This window comes from Aedes aegypti, chromosome 3 (genome assembly GCF_002204515.2).
Source record: "Aedes aegypti strain LVP_AGWG chromosome 3, AaegL5.0 Primary Assembly, whole genome shotgun sequence".
NCBI classification, from domain to species: Eukaryota; Metazoa; Arthropoda; class Insecta; order Diptera; family Culicidae; genus Aedes; species Aedes aegypti.
Window position 1 is genome coordinate 153,935,134 of NC_035109.1, and position 21,432 is coordinate 153,956,565.

The window sequence follows — 21,432 nt, forward strand, 5'->3', positions numbered from 1 at the left end:
TTTATAAATTCCGTGCAATTCTATGGCGTACATAAAACAAACTTGCTTCTTGTGGATTGCTTTGTCAATGCGGTATAGAAAAAAAACGATAAGACATCTCAAACCGTATTACCTAGTACAAACAGAAGTCGAGGATGTAAAAGAGAAGCGTACGCGTTGAAGGTCTCTCCATGCATGTTGTATGAAAATCGCGCTTACATGGCATACTGAAGCGATGCGAAGTGGCATGGAAAGTGTGCTAAAGCGTGAAAGCAGTGCGTGTGGTGCTTCGACGCGTCAAAACGCTAGAAGACTATTTAAACTAATTTTTGCAGCACTCATATTGTGCGTGAATTTGGATCTGATGAAAATAGTTTTGAGAAAATTCAATTGACAAACACAAAAATGGTTCTTATTTATATTTGAAAAATAAAATGTGCTTTGTACCACTGAACTGATTTTCAATATTATACAATAATATTTCCTAACTCAAAATTATCATTTGGCCATTCCATAGAAAACAATAAAATCTCACAATGTTCCATGACTTATAAAAACAAGAGTCGTTATATTTTCAATTATTATAGCCCCAGCTTTTACTATAATAAAGTGGTAAATTGTTCTCAAATTTTACCTTAAAACGAACTGCATTTGGAGCCATTCGTGATCTTGTTTATGACATCGATGATTCAAGTTTAGAAAGGATACCCATTAAACGTTTACAGTGCTCGAAGGAAAGGTAGACATTTAAAAGAATATTTCATTCCATAGATACAAACATGATCTAATATCTATAACTAGTGTGTTGCTTTAGTAAATGTAAAGCAATTCTTTGTTCATAACAATAGAAGTTTAATCATTTAATTTTGTGTGAAAAAAGGCATTAAACTTCAAATTTCTCGAAAATTATACTTATTTTTTTAATATTCGGTTCACACTTAAATTATTTCACCGACCTCAGTAAAACGTTTCGCCGAGAACCCAACAGCTGAGAATTCGGTAATTTTTCAATCCACATTTTTTGCCGAAATCTCGGCAAACTTTACCGAGATTTGGTGAACATCCGAGATATCGGTAAAAGTTTTGCCGATTTTGTTCTCGGCGATTCTGTTTAAGTGTGTTGGCCTAATAGCCATCATTATGCACAACCAGTACACACTTAGAAAATATCACCGACTCCGGTAATTTTTTTAGCGAAATATAAACCGCTGAGCGCTCGGTAATGTTTTCGGTAAAGCTAAGGATTACCGAAAATAAAATAGAATGATCATAACAGAATAAATTTCATATTGATTTCAAAGTCCATCGATTTATTTTGCGTTTTCGTTTTTATACCGTTTGAGTGGATACGAGTAACTGACACTGAAGAAGACTGCAATTGGTAGTCGAAATACGCGTATCTGTCAAAGATAAGCATTTAGGAGCGGAATTAAAAGATACACGGTACTCCATCTACTTTTAAGTTTCTCTATATAATCGATATACTTAATTTTGGGTAAAGTTAACTCAAAAATTAGGTAAAAATATTTCTCCGTGTAGCTCATATGCAACTGTTCACCTCTTTTGCAAAAAACCGCCACCGAATCCGTCATAGGTGTTTATGTTGGTTAAAGTGATGATGCTATCCAGAAACGTAATTGAGCAGTTACAACAACGACAAGTACTACAACGAAAATATTTTATTCAACCTTAAACAATAGGTTTTTTAATAAAATCACTCAGGTCGTACCTACTTACGGAAAACAATCAGAGAATATGAAACGGATGTAATACTATCGCGTTGACTATCACACCGAAACAAATATGGCGGCCTCAAAAATATCAAATTACAATTTGATCGGTTAAGGTGATTATAAAACGAAGCCAACCTTCGAATTTTCAAGTGCACAAGACTGGAGAATCTTTCAACAGTCCGCGATAAAAAAAAAAACAATCTACAGTTAACTCTCCCTTACTCGATATTGAAGGGACCATCGAGTTAGGGAGGTATCGAGTTACAGAACACAAAACCAGTGCAACTGCGATCCAAGGGACCATCGAGTTAGCCATGAAAACCAACTTTTACTATGGTTCTCTAACTCGATATCGAGATACGGAATATCGAGTAGGGGAGAGTTAACTGTAATTACTTGCTTGTTGGTATTGACCAATGGGATAAATTTTCAACGAGTAGCGCTGTTTGGTTCTCAAGTTTTGTGCTCTTGAAAATTTGAGGTGTGGCTTGGCTTCGTTATATAATTACCTTAAGCATTGTAGCACTACGAACTGAAGTACGGTGAAAAATTACAGTCTACGGCAAATCTAAATAATTTACAGTTTTTTCGGTAAATAAAACGACGATTTCGGTAAAAGTGGACGAACATTGTTTTGATTTTCCTATATATAATATAGGGGGTTCGGTAAATCTCGTTTGTAATACCGAAACTTAAGTTAAATATTTATTTACAGTACGTTGCCGGTAAAAACATTATCGAACAAAGAGAAAAAATCTAAGTGTGTACCGAATATGTTTTGATCTTGAATTAATCAATTTGTCTTTTTAATAGTTATTTTGGTAGTGATTCAAATTTAAGAACTGTGTCATGAAAATCTGGATTAATTATTCATTGGTTATTTCATTAACGTGCTCAATCGTGTGTTCAATCATGTAAATTAACAACAACTCATTAATTCTGTTATAATTTTAATATTGTATATACTATTAATCATAGCCTAGGATTGCTATTTCTACTTGTTTCGTTTAGGTTTTATGGGTTAATTCTCAAATTTCATAACGCCAAAAATTGTCATTTTTTACACCCAACCACCCCCTTGTAACGCAATTTGTATGAATATTTTTCAAATTTTATATGAGCTGTAGCATCTTCAGTACACCCACCCACCCCTTTAGGGTTATGAAATTTGTCGGCCCTACATTGTAATTTCTAGTGGACTGGACTGCCGAATGATGACGAAAAACAACTTGCTTTGTGATTTGAACGGTTTTCTTGTACGTCATCACGAAGCAATGCTCCTGCTTGATGAAATCTCGCGGAACATTACTAAAGGACCTATGTACAAATGAGAGATTCTCTCCTCTCTCGTTCTCTTTCGATTATAACAGTGGAATACTAATCATTTTGGGAAGTTTTTCACTATAGATCGAAAGTCAATTCCCTTGACTAGCGTTTCATACAAAAAACGCAACAGAAGAGGTTAATGTGACTCAGTTATTAATGAAAGAGAAAGTAAACAAAGAGAGCCTCTCAATGTTAGATAGGTCCTTTAGTAATGTTCCGCGAGAAATGATTTTTACCCCCTTGCTATACATTCTACAGAGTCGCCTTTACAGGCGCCAGTTGATGCAGATGGACATGGGAAAAGAGAAAAAAACGAATGAAGCAGCCATGCGCTCTCTCTCTGGTTGCAGGCAGCATGCTGTTGCTGAAGCACAAAATCAATGAAAACAAGGAGCGCATTAAAACTCTTTCGAAACCTCTCCCAGTATGCCATACCATTTTTACCTCTTATCTTCTCTTTTCGCCAACACTTCACTTCACTTCTCTTCTCTTTCAATATGTCATCAGCCTTTCTCACTGGTTCTTACCTCTTTGACGCCTCTTTGTGTTTCTGCTCTCGCTGCAATGCATCCTTCGACACAAAGTGTTGATGGAAAATGGTGAACACACACTCTTTGTGTGGCTCATTGAGTACCTACCGAATGCTTCTATAGGAGCTTCTATTGGAATATATGGGAGAATTGTTGGAACGGGACCGACGAGTAGGTAACGGAAATCGATGTCCGATGTCATTTTGGAATCCAAGATGGAGACTTCCGGTTTACAGAAATCCCTTCAAACCCCTGCAATATGGGTATTTTTGGAACGGGACCGACGAGTAGATGCCGGAAATCGATGTCTGGCACCAATTTGGAATCCAAGATGGCGACTTCCGGTTTGCAAAAATCCCTTCAAACCCATGCAATATGGGTATTTTTGGAACGGGGCCGACGAGTAGATGCCGGAAATCGATGTCCGTTGTCGTTTTGGAATCCAAGATGGCGACTACCGGTTTGTGAAAATTACTTTGAACCCATGCAATATGGGTATTTTTGGAACGGGGCCAACGAGTAGATGACGGAAATCGATGTCTGACACCATTTTGCAATACAAGATGGCGACTACCGGTTTGTGAAAATTACTTTGAGCCCATTCAATATGGGTATTTTTGGAACGGGTCCGACGAGTAGATGCCGGAAATCGATGTCTGGCACCAATTTGGAATCCAAGATGGCGACTTCCGGTTTGCAAAAATCCCTTCCAACCCATGCAATATGGGTATTTTTGGAACGGGGCCGACGAGTAGATGACGGAAATCGATGTCTGACACCATTTTGCAATACAAGATGGCGACTACCGGTTTGTGAAAATTACTTTGAGCCCATTCAATATGGGTATTTTTGGAACGGGGCCGACGAGTAGATGCCGGAAATCGATGTCTGGCACCAATTTGGAATCCAAGATGGCGACTTCCGGTTTGTGAAAATCACTTTGAGCCCATTCAATATGGGTATTTTTGGAACGGGGCCGACGAGTAGATGACGGAAATCGATGTCTGACGCCATTTTGGAATCCAAGATGGCGACTTCCGGTTTGTGAAAATCACTTTGAACCCATGCAATATGGGTATTTTTGGAACGGGGCCAACGAGTAGATGACGGAAATCGATGTCTGACACCATTTTGCAATACAAGATGGCGACTACCGGTTTGTGAAAATTACTTTGAGCCCATTCAATATGGGTATTTTTGGAACGGGTCCGACGAGTAGATGCCGGAAATCGATGTCTGGCACCAATTTGGAATCCAAGATGGCGACTTCCGGTTTGCCAAAATCCCTTCAAACCCATGCAATATGGGTATTTTTGGAATGGGGCCGACGAGTAGATGCCGGAAATCGATGTCTGGCACCAATTTGGAATCCAAGATGGCGACTTCCGGTTTGTGAAAATCACTTTGAGCCCATTCAATATGGGTATTTTTGGAACGGGGCCGACGAGTAGATGACGGAAATCGATGTCTGACGCCATTTTGGAATCCAAGATGGCGACTTCCGGTTTGTGAAAATCACTTTGAACCTATGCAATATGGGTATTTATGGAATGGGGCCGACGAGTAGATGACGGAGATCGATGTCTGACACCATTTTGGAATCCAAGATGGCGACTTCCGGTTTGTGAAAATCACTTTGAACCTATGCAATATGGGTATTTTTGGAACGGGGCCGACGAGTAGATGACGGAAATCGATGTCTGACACCATTTTGCAATACAAGATGGCGACTACCGGTTTGTGAAAATTACTTTGAGCCCATTCAATATGGGTATTTTTGGAACGGGTCCGACGAGTAGATGCCGGAAATCGATGTCTGGCACCAATTTGGAATCCAAGATGGCGACTTCCGGTTTGCAAAAATCCCTTCAAACCCATGCAATATGGGTATTTTTGGAACGGGGCCGACGAGTAGATGCCGGAAATCGATGTCTGGCACCAATTTGGAATCCAAGATGGCGACTTCCGGTTTGTGAAAATCACTTTGAGCCCATTCAATATGGGTATTTTTGGAACGGGGCCGACGAGTAGATGACGGAAATCGATGTCTGACGCCATTTTGGAATCCAAGATGGCGACTTCCGGTTTGTGAAAATCACTTTGAACCTATGCAATATGGGTATTTATGGAATGGGGCCGACGAGTAGATGACGGAGATCGATGTCTGACACCATTTTGGAATCCAAGATGGCGACTTCCGGTTTGTGAAAATCACTTTGAACCTATGCAATATGGGTATTTATGGAATGGGGCCGACGAGTAGATGACGGAGATCGATGTCTGACACCATTTTGGAATCCAAGATGGCGACTACCGGTTTGTGAAAATCACTTTGAGCCCATTCAATATGGGTATTTTTGGAACGGGGCCGACGAGTAGATGACGGAAATCTATGTCTGACGCCATTTTGGAATCCAAGATGGCGACTTCCGGTTTGTGAAAATCCCTTCAAACCCATGCAATATGGGTATTTTTGGAACGGGACCGACGAGTAGATGCCGGAAATCGATGTCTGGCACCAATTTGGAATCCAAGATGGCGACTTCCGGTTTGTGAAAATCACTTTGAGCCCATTCAATATGGGTATTTATGGAATGGGGCCGACGAGTAGATGACAGAAATCGATGCATGACACCATTTTGGAATCCAAGATGGCGACTTCCGGTTTGTGAATATCACTTTGAGCCCATGCAATATGGGTATTTTTGGAACAAGGCCGACGAGTAGAAGGCGGAAATCGATGTCCGACGCCATTTTGGAATCTAAGATGGCGACTTCCGGTTTGCGAAAATTTCTTCAAACCCATGCAATATGGGTATTTTTGGAACGGGACCGACGAGTAGATGGCGGAAATGTCTGCCACCATTTTGAAATCCAAGATGGCGAAATTCGGTTTAAAGTGATTTTCACAAATCTTGGATTCCAAAATGGCGTCAGACATCGATTTCCGTAATCTACTCATCGGCCCGCTCCAAAAATACCCATATTGCAGGGGCTTGAAGCGCTTTTCACAAACCGGAAGTCGCCATTTCGGATTCCAAAATGGCGTCAGACATCGATTTCCGTCATCTACTCGTCGGCCCCGTTCCAAAAATACCCATATTGAATGGGTTTGAAGCGCCTTTCACAAACCGGAAGTCGCCATCTTGGATTCCAAAATGACGTCGGACATCGATTTTCGTCATCTACTCGTCGGCCCCGTTCCAAAAATACCCATATTGAATGGGTTTGAAGCGCTTTTCACAAACCGGAAGTCGCCATCTTGGATTCCAAAATGACGTCAGACATCGATCTCCGTCATCTACTCGTCGGTCCCGTTCCAAAAATACCCATATTGCATGGGTTTGAAGCGCTTTCCACAAACCGGAAGTGGCCATCTTGGATTCCAAAACGACACCGGACATCGATTTCCATCATCTACTCGTCGGCCCCGTTCCAAAAATACCCATATTGCATGGGTTTGAAGAGCTTTTCACAAACCGGAAGTGGCCATCTTGGATTCAAAAACGACACCGGACATCGATTTCCGCCATCTACTCGTCGGCCCCGTTCCAAAAATACCCATATTGCATGGGTTTGAAGCGCTTTTCACAAACCCAGGGTGGCCAGTGAAAAGTCAATTTCAAATTCCCGGTTTTCTCCCGGTTTTTTCCCGGAATTCCAAAAAAAATCCGGTTTCATTAAAAGCAAAAAAAAAGAGTTTATTACGATTTTTTTTACCATTTCAAACGACTTCAAGCACGAGTTATTTTGGCCATACACCAGAGCATTACTACTGTAAATCCGAAAAATAAAACGAAAATCAGATTTGCTGCCGGGACTTCACAATTTCTTTTCAGAAGTGACCAACAAAATATTTTTTATTGCAGTACGCACTGCCCATAACTGCATATTCGTCACATTCGATATTTTTGTCGATTTCGAGTTAATACCGGGAACTGTCATCAAATGTCAAATACTTTCGATCAACTTACTGAAATCCGTGAGATTATTCTAAAAAAACGAAAAAATACCAAGTTGCTTTGTCACCTTGGCAAATGTAACCGCCCAACAGTCACATTGAGATTATACATGAGCCTCGTTATGCAGTGGCAACGGAATTTCTATCAGAATTACCCAACATGCGATATGAGTAGTAAAAATTTCAGCCTCAAATAAGCACTTTTGCGTTCTTAGTGATTTCTAGAAATTTTAGTTTCCTCGCATACTGCAATAAAATGCACACTTAGTATCCAATTTACTCAATGCCTACTTTTGTCGAATGTTACAAATATGCAGTTATGGGCAGCGCAGTTGAGGTGAAATTTCATTTCATTTCGCAGTAGAAAATTTCTTGACCAATTCTGTTGCAGAACAGCATACTTCACCATGGAACTTATTATTTTTATGAAAATGTTTAGTGCCGTTAAAAGTTTGACCACGGCTTGTATGATGATCTAGCCAACTTAAGAATATGAAAGACACCGACACGTTAATGCTTCCAAGTGGACGATTAGCCCTTTGAAGGAAGCACCACACTAGACAACGGACTAGCATGCAACGCCCAGTGGTACAGTCGAAATACGTTCCTGACGAAAAGTTTTCCGGACTGAAGCGGGAATCGAACCCACACTCCTTGGAGCGATGCGGCTAAATGCTTGGTAACAGTGACCGCACGGCCACGAAGCCCACAATATAGTTTTTCTCTGGACAATTATTTCTGACAAAATAACACATAATTCTGGAATGGATTAGAGTTTTATAATATTTTTTAGCATTGTCAAACAAGAAGCGAATATCAAATCTTTTGTCACGATCATATGTTTTGAATATTCTTTATATATTCGAAAAGATATTTTTTCAAAATTCCAAAAAGAAGCGTTGTTCTATCTATATTTTTATGTCAAATTCATAGAAATAATGTTTTTGAAAAATTAGGTAAACTTTCCTATAAGTTAGTTCCTAAAAATGATTGAAATAATATTATCCTAAGGATGAGGAGATTTTAGCAATAAAACCTAAGTATTGAGTGGATGGACTTCTAGCTAAGATTCATAGAAAGTTGGTTTTGCAAGATAACACCCTAACATTGTATTTTGTAACATGAAATGCTTTTTGAAACTTCATGAAAACACTATATGCAAGTTTCATAAGTACTAGTATGCAACATTTTCCCGGCGTTGATTGAAATTCCCGCATATTTCCCGGTTTTCTCCCGGTGATTTGGAATTCCCGGCATTTTCCCGGTTTTCCCGATTTCCCGGTGCGCTGGTCACCCTGCAAAAAAAGAAAGTCGCCATCTTGGATTCCAAAATGGCGTCAGACATCGATTTCCGTCATCTACTCGTCAGCCCCGTTCCAAAAATACCCATATTGCAGGGGCTTGAAGCGCTTTTCGCAAACCGGAAGTCGCCATCTTGGATTTCAAAATGGCGTCAGACATCGATTTCCGTCATCTACTCGTCGGTCCCGTTCCAAAAATACCCATATTGCATGGGTTTGAAGCGCTTTTCACAAACCGGAAGTCACCATCTTGGATTCCAAAACAACACCGGACATCGATTTCCATCATCTACTCGTCGGCCCCGTTCCAAAAATACCCATATTGCATGGATTTGAAGCGCTTTTCACAAACTTGAAGTGGCCATCTTGAATTCCAAAACGACACCGGACATCGATTTCCGTCATCTACTCGTCGGCCCCGTTCCAAAAATACCCATATTGCAGGGGCTTGAAGCGCTTTTCACAAACCGGAAGTCGCCATCTTGGATTCCAAAATAGCGTCAGACATCGATTTCCGTCATCTACTCGTCGGCCCCGTTCCAAAAATACCCATATTGAATGGGTTTGAAGCGCTTTTCACAACCCGGAAGTCGCCATCTTGAATTCCAAAACAACTACGGACATCGATATCCGACATCTATTCGTTGGCCTCGTTTCAAAAACACCCATGTTATTGTCGGCGCGGTAAAAAGTTAGAAATGGTTCCTCGCCGAAGTTGGATTTTTCTCGGAATCCATGCAAGATACCCTACTTCGGAAGTGGTGCATTCGATTCGCATCTGGATGCGCTCGAATGCGCCCTACTTCCAAAGTAGGGTATCTTGCATGGATTCCAAGAAAAATCCAACTTCGGCGAAATGCATTTTCTAACGATTGACCGAACTTACAATATAAGGTATAAAGAGCCAAATTGTGTACACTTTGAGCATGTTTTGCCAACACACTCCGTCAGCATTACTCTTTGCGTAATCGCTTACACTCTCTTTCCTACTGCGTGTCCTCATTGTGTTCGTGTTGTTACACTTTGCGCGCGTCTGTCTCCTCTTTGTGCAGTGGTTAAATTCTGCTCTTTGCGCGCATTGTGCGAGTTGATGCCAGCCCTGGTTAGCACCGGTCCTCCATCGATGTAAACAAATGCATAGACGGACCTGTCACATGAAAAGGCCTATTGAAGGGAAAATCGAGTTAGGGAGGTATCGAATTACAGAACACAAAACCAGTGCAACTGCGATCCAAGTTAGCCATGAAAACATTTTTTTTGCAATTCCGTTGCATATCAAGTTACTTTTTATAAAGAGAATGGACAACATAACGGCCTACTTTTCCTTCCAAGAAAAACAGTGCTGAAAAGTGCTACTTTTCAGCACTGATAACGGTTTCGAAAAGTAGCACTTTTCAGCACTGTTTTTGGAGTAGTCAAATTGTCACCGGATTGCCTCTATATGTATTTTATCGAATTGCTCTGGAATTATCAATAAGTCAACTAGGTTCTGATTCTCCGACGATCCGAATTGAACCGGGTTTGGATAGTACAACGGAAACGGATATAGAATCGGAATCCAGTTGACCGTGTGGTACTTTTTTGTTGGAGCACAATCGTCTTGCGGATATAGAGGAGGCAGTAGAGCTTGTCGGTTCATTCTCAAGAAAGTCGGGCTTTATGCGACGGTTCGTGCAGACAATCCAGCACATAGAGAATAGCTGTCATATTATTAGAAAATTATATGCAGCGACTTACCTGATCAGCCTGAAAATAGAGTCAGCAACGGAAATATGAAAATTTGTGACAATAATTTCACAGCCTACCTGATTGAGGAATATTGAGTTGTTACTACGCATTGATGCGCATGTGGGTTTTCTCGAAAGATGTTTATGCTCCAAGAATCAATCCAACTGTAACGGCATTTTTCGTAATGGCAAAAAATATTGTTTGCAACTCGTTGCAAAACTCGATTTTTTCAGTACTCGTCGTATTTGTACAACTCGTGCTGAAAAGATCATCATTTTGCACCTTGTTGCATAAATAACTATTTACTATGGTTCTCTGATTCGATATCGAGGTTGACACCTTGTTTGTGCTATATCTTTTTTATTTATTAACAATATCATAATCGGCTGTCTGTGTCTGTGTCTACTTTTCTACAATGTTATTGAACTTCAAGCCTATAACGAAATGCATCTGGTATTTCCAAAAATTCCTTAAAAAGCTGTCCTTCAAAGTTAAACATTATTTTTCGCATAACAGAAATTCTCATTTTTATGAACAAACTGTGTGTGTTAGTAACCTTTACTATTCTTCTGAAGCTAAAAAACCACCAATCATAACTTTAAAATCTTGTGAGTAACATGCGAATTTCGAATTTTTTAAGTGTATTTTTGAATTGAATTTTCTCAATTTACAAAAAATACGTTCTCACAGTTTTTGCAGCAAAAGTTTCCTATTGTATGGCCTTCTCAATGCCACTAAAAGAAAAATTTTATCGAACCAACTCCATGAGTTATGAGCATCTAAAGATTTCATAGTTTTTCACTTAAATTTGCTTATAACTTCAAAATCACAAGAATTAAAAACTTGCGATGTTCATCAAACATGTGTATCTTTACTTAATCTGCAACTCTTCTGAAGACCACATTCACGTAAAACTGAAAATGAGAAAGCTAGACAAAAATAACTGTTTTTCGGGTCCAACCTAATTTAAAACTTTCAAAATCAATTTACTTAGCTCAAATGAAGAGTTAGATCAAAAGTATCTTCCACAAAGTTGTTCAAAATAACGTTTTCTAAAAGTTTGCAGAAGAGTGCAGCCACAAATTTCATCAAACAAAAAAAATTTGAGTCAAAATTTTAACTTAAATAAGGGCCACACTATTCAACTTTTTTCTTAAAAGATGCAAAACTCTCTTACGAATAACTTCTCTGGAGACATCGAACGTCTAAAGTCGACGAGAACAATGAAAACACTTTTTTTTCCGGCTAAAATGTTGATTCGGTCCATTGTGCATTGTGGCGGCCATCTTTGGATTATGAGATGTTTCACCACAAGTGCTTTCTCCAAGAACTCCTTTACCAGTTTTCACTGAGTTCGTCCTAGGACTCCCACGAAATATCATTCCTAGACTTGCTGATCTCACCAGAAAATTTCTCGAAAAATCTATATCGAATTGCTTGAAAATCTCTTGAAGTATTCCGCCACAGAATGTACCGTTTTGAATCATATTACGGACAGTTTCAAATTCCGGACACTACTTCGTATGGGAAACATTTCACACGAAATGTTTCAATTTTTGCTGTTCGAAAGTCCTCACTTTCGAGGCTCGTTTTAATAAGCTTTTTCTATATAAATCTATGCTAACTTATAATGTTCAACTGCCTCTCTTTAGTGACTTGACGTCTCTTTAGTGACTTGACGACTTCAACTGATAGTTTGACTTTTCTATTAATGCTTTCCATTAGCTGTCCAGAATTTGAATCAAAGTGTCCGAAATATGAGACAAAAGTGAGGAAGCGTCCAGAATAAAAATCACGAAAAGGCCAAACATTTCGATTTATTTAAAATTATTCAAGTTGCGGGAGCGTATTCTTTCCAAATACGAAAGCTAAGGGTTTCCGACGCTCGATAACGCTGAGAAATCATACATAATGATTTATTTTGTATGCTCTATGCTGAGTTATACTTCACTAAGGCCTTAAGTGTCCGTAATATGAATCAAAACGGTATTATAAATTATTTTAATCGTTTCTCCTGGAAGGTCCTCTACGTACTTATTACATATAAATTCCAGTTGTTAGTTTAAAGTATCCTCCAGTTGTTCATTAATAATTTGTTTAGAATTTTCAGGAACTACTGAGGATTTCTCCAAAAATAGGAGAAAGTAAAAAAATGTAGGAGTCTCAAGCAACGATTCATTCCTCGAATTCTTCAGAAAGTTCGCCATTTTCAACTTTGCTCCTAAAGTTTCTCAACACCATTTTTTGGAAAAAAAAATGGCTGCGAAAATTATCCAGACTTCCTGCAAAATATAAATGATTCCTCCAGGTTCCTCGTAATATACCACAAGAATTTCATGAGCAATTAAAAAGAATTCAATTGGGAAAATGTTATTCATGATTTCTCAGAGAAGTTCTCCGCAGATCTGTCTGCATTTTTTCACAGATAATTATTTTTTAGATGTCTCTAAAATCAAGTAGCAGCATCCCGCATTATTACAAAACTGTCCCGAAAATATTTCTTTTCATTTTTTCAAAATACCGTAAAATAAATGTTCAAAGAATTATACATGACTATAATATTCCTAGCGGAATACGTTCAACCAGTGCTGGAAATGGAAATAGTAGTATGCTTGAATTTCGCGAAAATCACGTGGCTTTCCCAGTACAGTAGTTCAAAAAACGTGAATCTCATCAAGTAGCCTATGTTGGGTGCATGAATTTTCTAAATCGTTAGTGTCATTGAAGGCTCCAAATGCGGGAAATGCAGCGGGAAATAGAACATTTTTCTACAGTAATTTTGGGTTGCCCTTAGCAACGGGTGTTTTGCAATTTTCAAGGCTCTTTGCCTACAGTAGCGATAGGCGTGAGTTTCACTGGCTTCGCTGACTGCGATTGGCTTTGATTGGCTACTGTAGAATGAATTTCAGATTTTTTCCCAACCCTGCGTTCAACTTATCTTTCAAAAACTCGTTCTCGAAAATACTCATAGATTTCGCTTGTAAGGATTTCTTAGAAAATCATATTATTGTTTCCCTAAGATTCTTCCGAAAAAAATATTAGAGATTCGTTTAAGTATTACCTAAGAAATATTGTGGTGAATTCGTAATGTAAGATTTTAATGATTTAAAATCTCAGGGGAAACTTTTGCATTACATTGTTTTATTTTTGTTTTGAGGAATTCCTGATAGACTCAGAAATCAGGAACCACACGCATAAGAATTCTGCAATTTTTCGAAACTTCTATAATTTACCCTTTATTAGATTCTTTAAAATGTTTCGTTTTGGAGTAAGGAAAGATTTTTGTACGAAGTTCCTCAAAGCGTCATGCGAAGGAAGGAGAAACAATAAAATATTGAAACAGGTTGAAGCAAAGATACAATGAAAGGTGATTTATAATCTTTTCCCTAGATGTAAATTACAGGATAGTTCGAACCTCTTTAAATAATTGGTAAAATTGTTCCCGAAGAAGTATTTCCAGGAAGATCAAGATAAACTTCTTTATGAATAAACCCTTTTCCCTTTCCCAGTTATTTTGCTACATGTTTCTTTACAGTTTCCTTTATCACTATGCTAATTTCGGAAGCAAAAGTTTTCCTGTTTTTTTTTACCAATTTTATCTGATGATTCAAAAACAATTTTCTTTCAAATTCTTGAAAAAAAGGCAAAATTTTTAGATTAAAGCACAGAAGAATTTTTGACGCAATTTATTTTGGAAATATTTTTTAAGGACTTTTAATAAACTTCACGGAAGAATTTGGCATAATTTTTTTGGGAAAACTAATTGAATAAATTTAGAGCAAAATTTCTAGTAGAACTTTCAGCGAACTATCTTAGTGTTAGATTTGACAGAATCAATGGTTTTTTTTATATAGAAGGAATGGATGTGCACCAAGATGAATTCTCTTTGAAAGTATGAACAAGTCCCACAATATTATTTGACTGATTACCAAGAGATTTGCAAAAGTTCTGAAGCCTTGAGGAATTTGATTATACCAAAAATTGTATGGAGAATATCGAAAAGATTTTTTTTGAAAAATTTTGCTACACGTCTGTTGAAAATTAATCATATAAATTTTTAAACAATAAGTTTTCTTGTAAAATTATAATTTAATCAATAAATTTATTCTTGTACGTATACTTAAAAAATTGATTCAAAATAAAAAAGAGAATTTAATGCTGGAATGAAACACTATGGTCGATTTTTATACATTTTGTAACACCAGATCTGCCATTCATCTGAAGAAAACTTGGCCATGCCGAAATTCCTTGCAAGTTAAGCCTTATTTTTCGACAAAATTTCCCTCTATGTATTGTCTGAGAAATTCCTTAAGTAATTTTCTCTATTCTTCAAATAAAATATTTTCAGACGAGTTGAATTTAATATATGGATTTCTTTAGTGAAATCTCACAATGGAAATCATCATCACTGGAAATCTCGAGCAGTGTATCCTCCAAATTCATGAGAAATCATAATGCAGCGAATATGCTGCTGTATTCTGAAACAGCATTACTTGGATTATTAAAAAAACGAATTTTGGGAATAAAATTTCCAGGATATTGACGCTTTTTTTAACCACGATATTTTTTTTACATCGGAAATATCAAAAATTAGCGCTTATCGCATACAATAAGCAGCTAGTTCTAACAGTAACCAATCACACGACAACCAGACTGTTAAAATTTCGGTTGACGCGAGATTCACTGAAGTCTACACCGCGACGCTAATGCTGTGTGAGACAAGCGGAGTTTTAACACTATAGTTTATAACATAAAATAAGCGGGCTAGGCCCCCTTGGCCCCTCCTGTTCCTACGCCAATGCAATTGGATAAAATTAACGAATAACTTTTTGGAATGTTAAATTGCCTTAGAACATTGTTTACGCCTAGATTCTGCGGTTCAAGGTGTTTTTAAGCTTAATTCAACTCAAAAAAATAAATGACTTGTAAGAGTTTTGATCATTATATTCGGCTTCAGTGGGCATGATTTCAATAACACTGCGGAACACGTTTTTGTCTCCAGCACCAAAATACCGCTATTCACTTAATTAAGGGTTGCTGAATCCATTGCCGTTTTCAGAAATATCATAGCACGTCCAGTTTTTGAGATATTGACTGTTGAAAATGCAAAAAATGACTATTTCAGCCAACTTGCATGCAAGTTTCCCAGCTTGTAAGGTAATATATTGGCTTAATTTGCCACTGAATTCAAACTTTATGTGTATAACAATACTTATCATCAAAGTTTGTATTATTTTCGATACGGAAAAGTTATTTTTTGATGGTTTAGAGAATTGTTGTATTTTGCCATATAGATGAAACGAAGAATTTTGTATGGAGACTGCAAGCATGTTGAAAAAATCGGTTTAATCGAAATTTAATCGCGAAATTTCTATCAAATTATGTCTGAAATGAAAGTTCAAGTTCAATTTTGCATGCTTGGTGGATTAGATTACAAAAAAGTATGATAAATTGTACTTTAAATTTCATGTAAACATTAATAAAAGCAGTGTTTTGTACAACTTTGGCGACCTGTAGCTAAAAATTGTGACGTGCTGGAACATTTCTGAGAACGGCATCAGATTCAGCAGCCCCAAATCTACTAGAGACACATAGTTTGGTTCTTGAGACACGCAAACATGTTATTTTTGTTACGCTGTGTAAGTAATGGCATTTTAAACATCACCTAACGTTGTTTACATGGGTGATCAATGTTACACCATATGAGTTAAATTAAAAAACCGCTAATGATTTTTGAAACATGCTTAAATCTTTCAAAAAAGTAAAATACAGTATAAAGTCACGAGCGATGCGTGCCAGTACAGTGGGATTCCGTTTTTGGCATGCTCCATTTTTGGCACCCCCCGATTTTGGCAACAAAATGGATCCGTTTTTGGCAACATTTGTGAATACTATTAAAATTTGTAAATTTTTGTAAATATTTTCGTGTTTGTTGGTTTAGTCATTTGAATAACAGGTCATCTTACACCGATTACATTCCAGAGCTCCATTTTCGTCGATATTCCCCTAAATATGACCAACTACTAGGGGCTCCCCGCGCTTATTTACTTCGGGATGGTCATTGGTCATGTATTCGAAACGTTTCATAAGGGCAATAATCTCTACTTGTATCGCAACTGGAGACCAATATTTTTTCTTAGGCATTAATATTGAGTGACCAGCCCACTTGGGTCTGCCAGTAGGGGATACTCTAAAAAACACTTTTCTACATATTTGGAACAGCTTGTTTGAGCACAAGCACCGATATAAGAGGAACAAAAAATCATATGACTCACACAGAGTTACAATCATAAGTTTCTTCTCAACTTTTAGGCTCAGTGTTTTTATTATTATGGATTAACTAAAAACATACCGCAGTAATAGATATAAATACAGCAAAATGTCGTATATCATGGCTTTTAAGAAAATTCATCAAATAAATTGCGTTATTCTAGAGAATTGAAGAAGTGTCAATATAAAATCTATGAAAAGAATGCATATTTTACTACATTCTTTATTATTTTTTCAAGAATTCCACCGGCACCATGACAAATACGAACACAGTCCAAACTATACTTTATTCTCAATAATATCATTGAAGCGTGCGATAAAAACGATTGTCAGTGTTTTAACTTTTTGTCTGCGGTATTGATAGGAATATCGATCTATCTGCGTCAACTATTTATAGCTGCGTTCCTTTTTTGTTAGAGATTCTGTAAGAAGCTAGGTTTGTTAAAAGACGATCCAGAATATTATACAAGATTTTTAATCAAGGATACGGGTTTGAATATAATCAAAATATTCCTTACGAGCTGGGTCTATGAGAATCCTTTGGAGATTCTCGGTTCTTAATGGACTTCTTAGAAATTTTAACGAATTTTTGAGGATATCTGCAGATTTATAGAAGAGACTGAGGGTTTCTGGCGGGATCCTGAGAATGTATAATTGAGGAATTTGGAATTTGGAGATCCCTAATAAACTCTTAAGGTTGCTAAAGCATCCTCTAATTTTCTAGCGGGATAATGGGGATTATTAGTGATATTTTGAGTATTTCTGGCGAAATCTTGGTGATTTTGAAAAGGTTTCTAGAGGTATTTGATGAGTGCTAGTGGTACCGTAATCCGGGGTAACATTGATCATTTTTTTGAATATTTCTTAAATATTTCGTTTGGAAATGCAAATGTTGCAAATTTTATATTTTTAAAACAAGTACTGCCACCCATAGCTCGTGACTATATACTGCATTTTCTTTTTTGAAAGATTTAAGCATGTTTAAAAAAATGTTTTAAGTGATTTTTTGATTTAGCTGATACGGGGTAACATTGATCACCCATGCAAACATCGTTCGGTAATATTGAAAATGTCGTTACTAATTTAAATCATCACCCCCGAAGCCGAATATTCAGGCCAAACGCTTACAACTCATTTCTTTTTTGAGTTATTTTAAAATTAAAAGCACCTCGAACCACGGAATACGCCTAAAGGTAGGCAATTTCCTTAGGGAATTCTATATTCTTTACAGTAAATCGTTGATGTTACCTAATTGAGCATACTTATGAAAGTTTTGATAACGGAATCGTTTTCAGCGATGCTATTTTTAGGAAGAATTGTATTTCCCTTGCTCATATCGTTTGCAGAACTTGTGTGAGATATGAATCTTCGGTAGTGTCATCCTTACCCATTGAAATCATTGTTTCGAAAAGTTGACAAATTTACGCATAAGGTAAACGCAATTTTCGCAAAAATCTTCACTTTCATTAGCACATGAATATGAGAAAGAGAAACACCATTCATGATTTAGAAATGTTCCATCAATAAATGATGATACGAACTTTTTACGAGATGAGTCATTCCGATCAATGTTACCCCGCTGATCAATGATACCCCGGATTACGGTAGCCCAATAATTATAAACTTTTGAAAATTTTTATCGGAGACTTGAGAATTTTCAGCAATACCGCAGCGGAATCCAAAAATCCTACGAATTCCTAGCAAGATGCTTCAGAACCCTAGCGTTTTCCTATAGATTCCTTACGTGCACCTGAAGATTCCTATCAGGCTCTTGAGGGTTCATAGCGGGATCCTGTAAATTTCTGTTGATCTCATAAGGTAAATATTAAACATATGTCAAGCTCAATTATAACTCATTTCAAGCAAAATTATATTCTACAAAATTACAAGCCACATTTATGGATCACCTCATGTTTAAGTTTTTTTATGTTTGCCCTTTTGGCTACAGTCAATCATTCATTATGGAATGCTTTATCAAAAAACAAATATTAAAGGAACAATTCTAAACTTAATGAATTTTGTAAAATTTTACGTTAAAGCTGATTTTTAATGTTCATCTAATTAAAAAATATATGTCGTTTTGCAATACTCAGCGCTTTTGTTTTGTAAATACGTCTTAGTAAGCACACAGTAATACATTTTATTTTTTTCTTTCGTATTCTTACACAGTTTTAAGAAAATGTCGAGTTTTTGAATAAAGGTCACTTATGCGATTATTTATTTTACGAGGCCCACTTATAGTAATAGTGTACATAAAGCTTCCAAAAAAATATTGAAAAAGTATGTAAAACGTTTGTCACAATTAACATAACGGTGCTATAGATTCATAGCATAGTACAACCCTACGGAAAACTGCTACGAAGTGAACCGTTCCGAAGTCTCGATGCCATATGATTCCATAAGGATCATTTAATAACATTCTAATGGTGTTTTCAAAACCAATAGTTGAAAAATAAAATTTAAAATATGGGTTCCGATTTTGGCACGGTTCCGATTTTGGCAACTGAAAATTTAGACTTTGTTGCCAAAAACGGAATCCCACTGTACTTGTTTTAAAAATATAAAACTTGCCACATTGCACTTTCAAATAAGATCTTTAAGAAATGACCAAAAAGGGGATCAATGATACCCCAGATTACGGTACTCTCTTTCATAATAATATGAGCAAAGTTTTAGCAGATGTTTAACGAAATTGCTATGTCAATCTCTTACGAATACTGTAACACGCTTAATGACCTATCCTTTTTTTCAGATATTATCATATTTATTTTACAAGCTATTTGAATTTCGCAATGTTATCACGATTTAAATTGGGGTAAATTTACCCCAAGTCACAGACAATGTAACTTCTTTTTTAGGGCCCAGACAGAAGGTTAAACACTAGGAGAATGAAGATGAAACCAGTTACTCACCAAAAACAAACAGTCGATTCTAGGAGCTAGGCTGTTATCGGATCACTTATCGTCATCGTTGCAACCCCCGTCTAATTCGGATCGGCGAGTTTGCGTGCGTGTTATCTCCCGTGCACGCGCTTATCAGTAACAGTAACGCAATGATAATAGACTACACATGGTTTAGTCAACACTCAATTGAAAGTACACACATTCCTTCGGGGCGTAAATTGCAATCACTTCAACATCAACTACTATCATTTGCTTCTTCCTTCACTTCAATTATTGACGATCACTACTTTCCATCATGTATTATTACTCTCAATCGCCACTCTGCTGCTTCTAGTTGAGGTCGCGGAGAGAGCTGTGGATTCATTTACATTTTCTGCACCATATCAACCATACCATACAATAATACAGGGTCGAAATTTATGCTGCTGATTTTCACCATTATTGCATTGCACACTGACCACTTTCGTTTTGCGTTGGTCGTCGTCGTTGAAAGACAAAATATAATAAAACGGAAAATCACCTCTCACTTATTTGATGAATATTAACGTTATGGTTGTTGACTGTCCCGTCCCGTCCCGTATAATGTATGCTATGTGGCTGCCTCGCAATTGTGCACCCTGGACGTGTGTTGTACTCGTTCTTCGCGTATGAAGGTACCTCTACACATTAAATATCAAGCTTTGTTTCATCGGAATTCTTTCGCGTTTTTTTTTCATACACGTCCAGCCCGATGAATATCAGAGATACGTGGTCTCACCTTGTCCAGTGGGTTCAGAACTTGTTCCGAATTAATCGAATGCTTCCAATCTCCAACCTCAGCAACCCGCGGAAATGGTCGCAAAAATGTTCGTAAAAATATCAACTAGTCGCGCCAGTTCCATGGAAATATTTACAAATAATATCGATCGGTTTTCAGTAAACTTTTCCAGGTCTCTCCCACTTTCACACAGCTTCTCGCGGACTAAACACGAACCTTATTCCGAAAAAGCACTGAACAGACTAACCATTCCCATACAAACTCGAGACCTGAGCAATGAGCAATAATGTCGATGGAAACACGGAGCACACCATATCTCCGCACACTAGTACCTTGAAGCCAGCTCGCCAAAACCAGATTGCTTTTCCAATAGGATGGCCTGACTGGTTGTACAGTCACCCTACACTTATGGATCAACTAAGGGTAATTTTCCTGAATTAAATAAATATGATGAAAAATCATGGTTACGCCACAGACAAAATTATTTCAAATCTATCGACCAGTTTACACCATCATTATCCGGTGAGCATGTAGTTACGAATCGACATAGATATATGGAATATGGTTGACAAATGTCCCTCAAATGAGGGACTCAAACGCAAAGGGGTGTAAGTGACAATTTAGTCGGGTTTAAGTATACTAGAAAACTTTACTGTTTCCCAGCTTTCCAACGATATTTTAGATGATTTTTTCGTGTAACAGAAAAAAACATAATTCGTTGAAGATTGGCTTGTTTTTTTTTGGATTCCATACAATTTGTAGGGAGTAAAAAAAATTGCAGAAAAAGTTTTAAAACTACTTTTTACTTTCAATTCATAGGGATCGAAAAAAAAAATATGTCTAAGCATATTGTTATTGATTGTGATGTTGTATAATTTAAATGGTTCACGTAGGTAAAATGTGTTCTCCACAATTGTAGCTCTATTTGATTAGATATTCTCATA

The 21,432-nt window shown here is 37.3% G+C and overlaps 1 protein-coding gene across 2 annotated transcripts in view; it reads right to left on the reverse strand.

The window, feature by feature from the left end:
• The window catches only part of LOC5564181 (TBC1 domain family member 10A), a 61,482-nt gene extending 40,707 nt beyond the window's left edge, over window positions 1–20,775 (reverse strand). The window contains exons 1-2 of one of the 2 annotated variants that reach the window (XM_021853798.1): window positions 20,489–20,775; window positions 19,741–20,083 (exon numbers count right to left, since the gene is read on the reverse strand). The gene's annotated coding sequence lies outside the window, so the exon portion shown is untranslated. Of the gene's footprint in view, window positions 1–19,740 lie in introns of both variants that reach the window. The other variant, XM_001648453.2, reaches the window with a different exon arrangement.
• Between the last annotated feature and the right edge of the window lie 657 nt (window positions 20,776–21,432).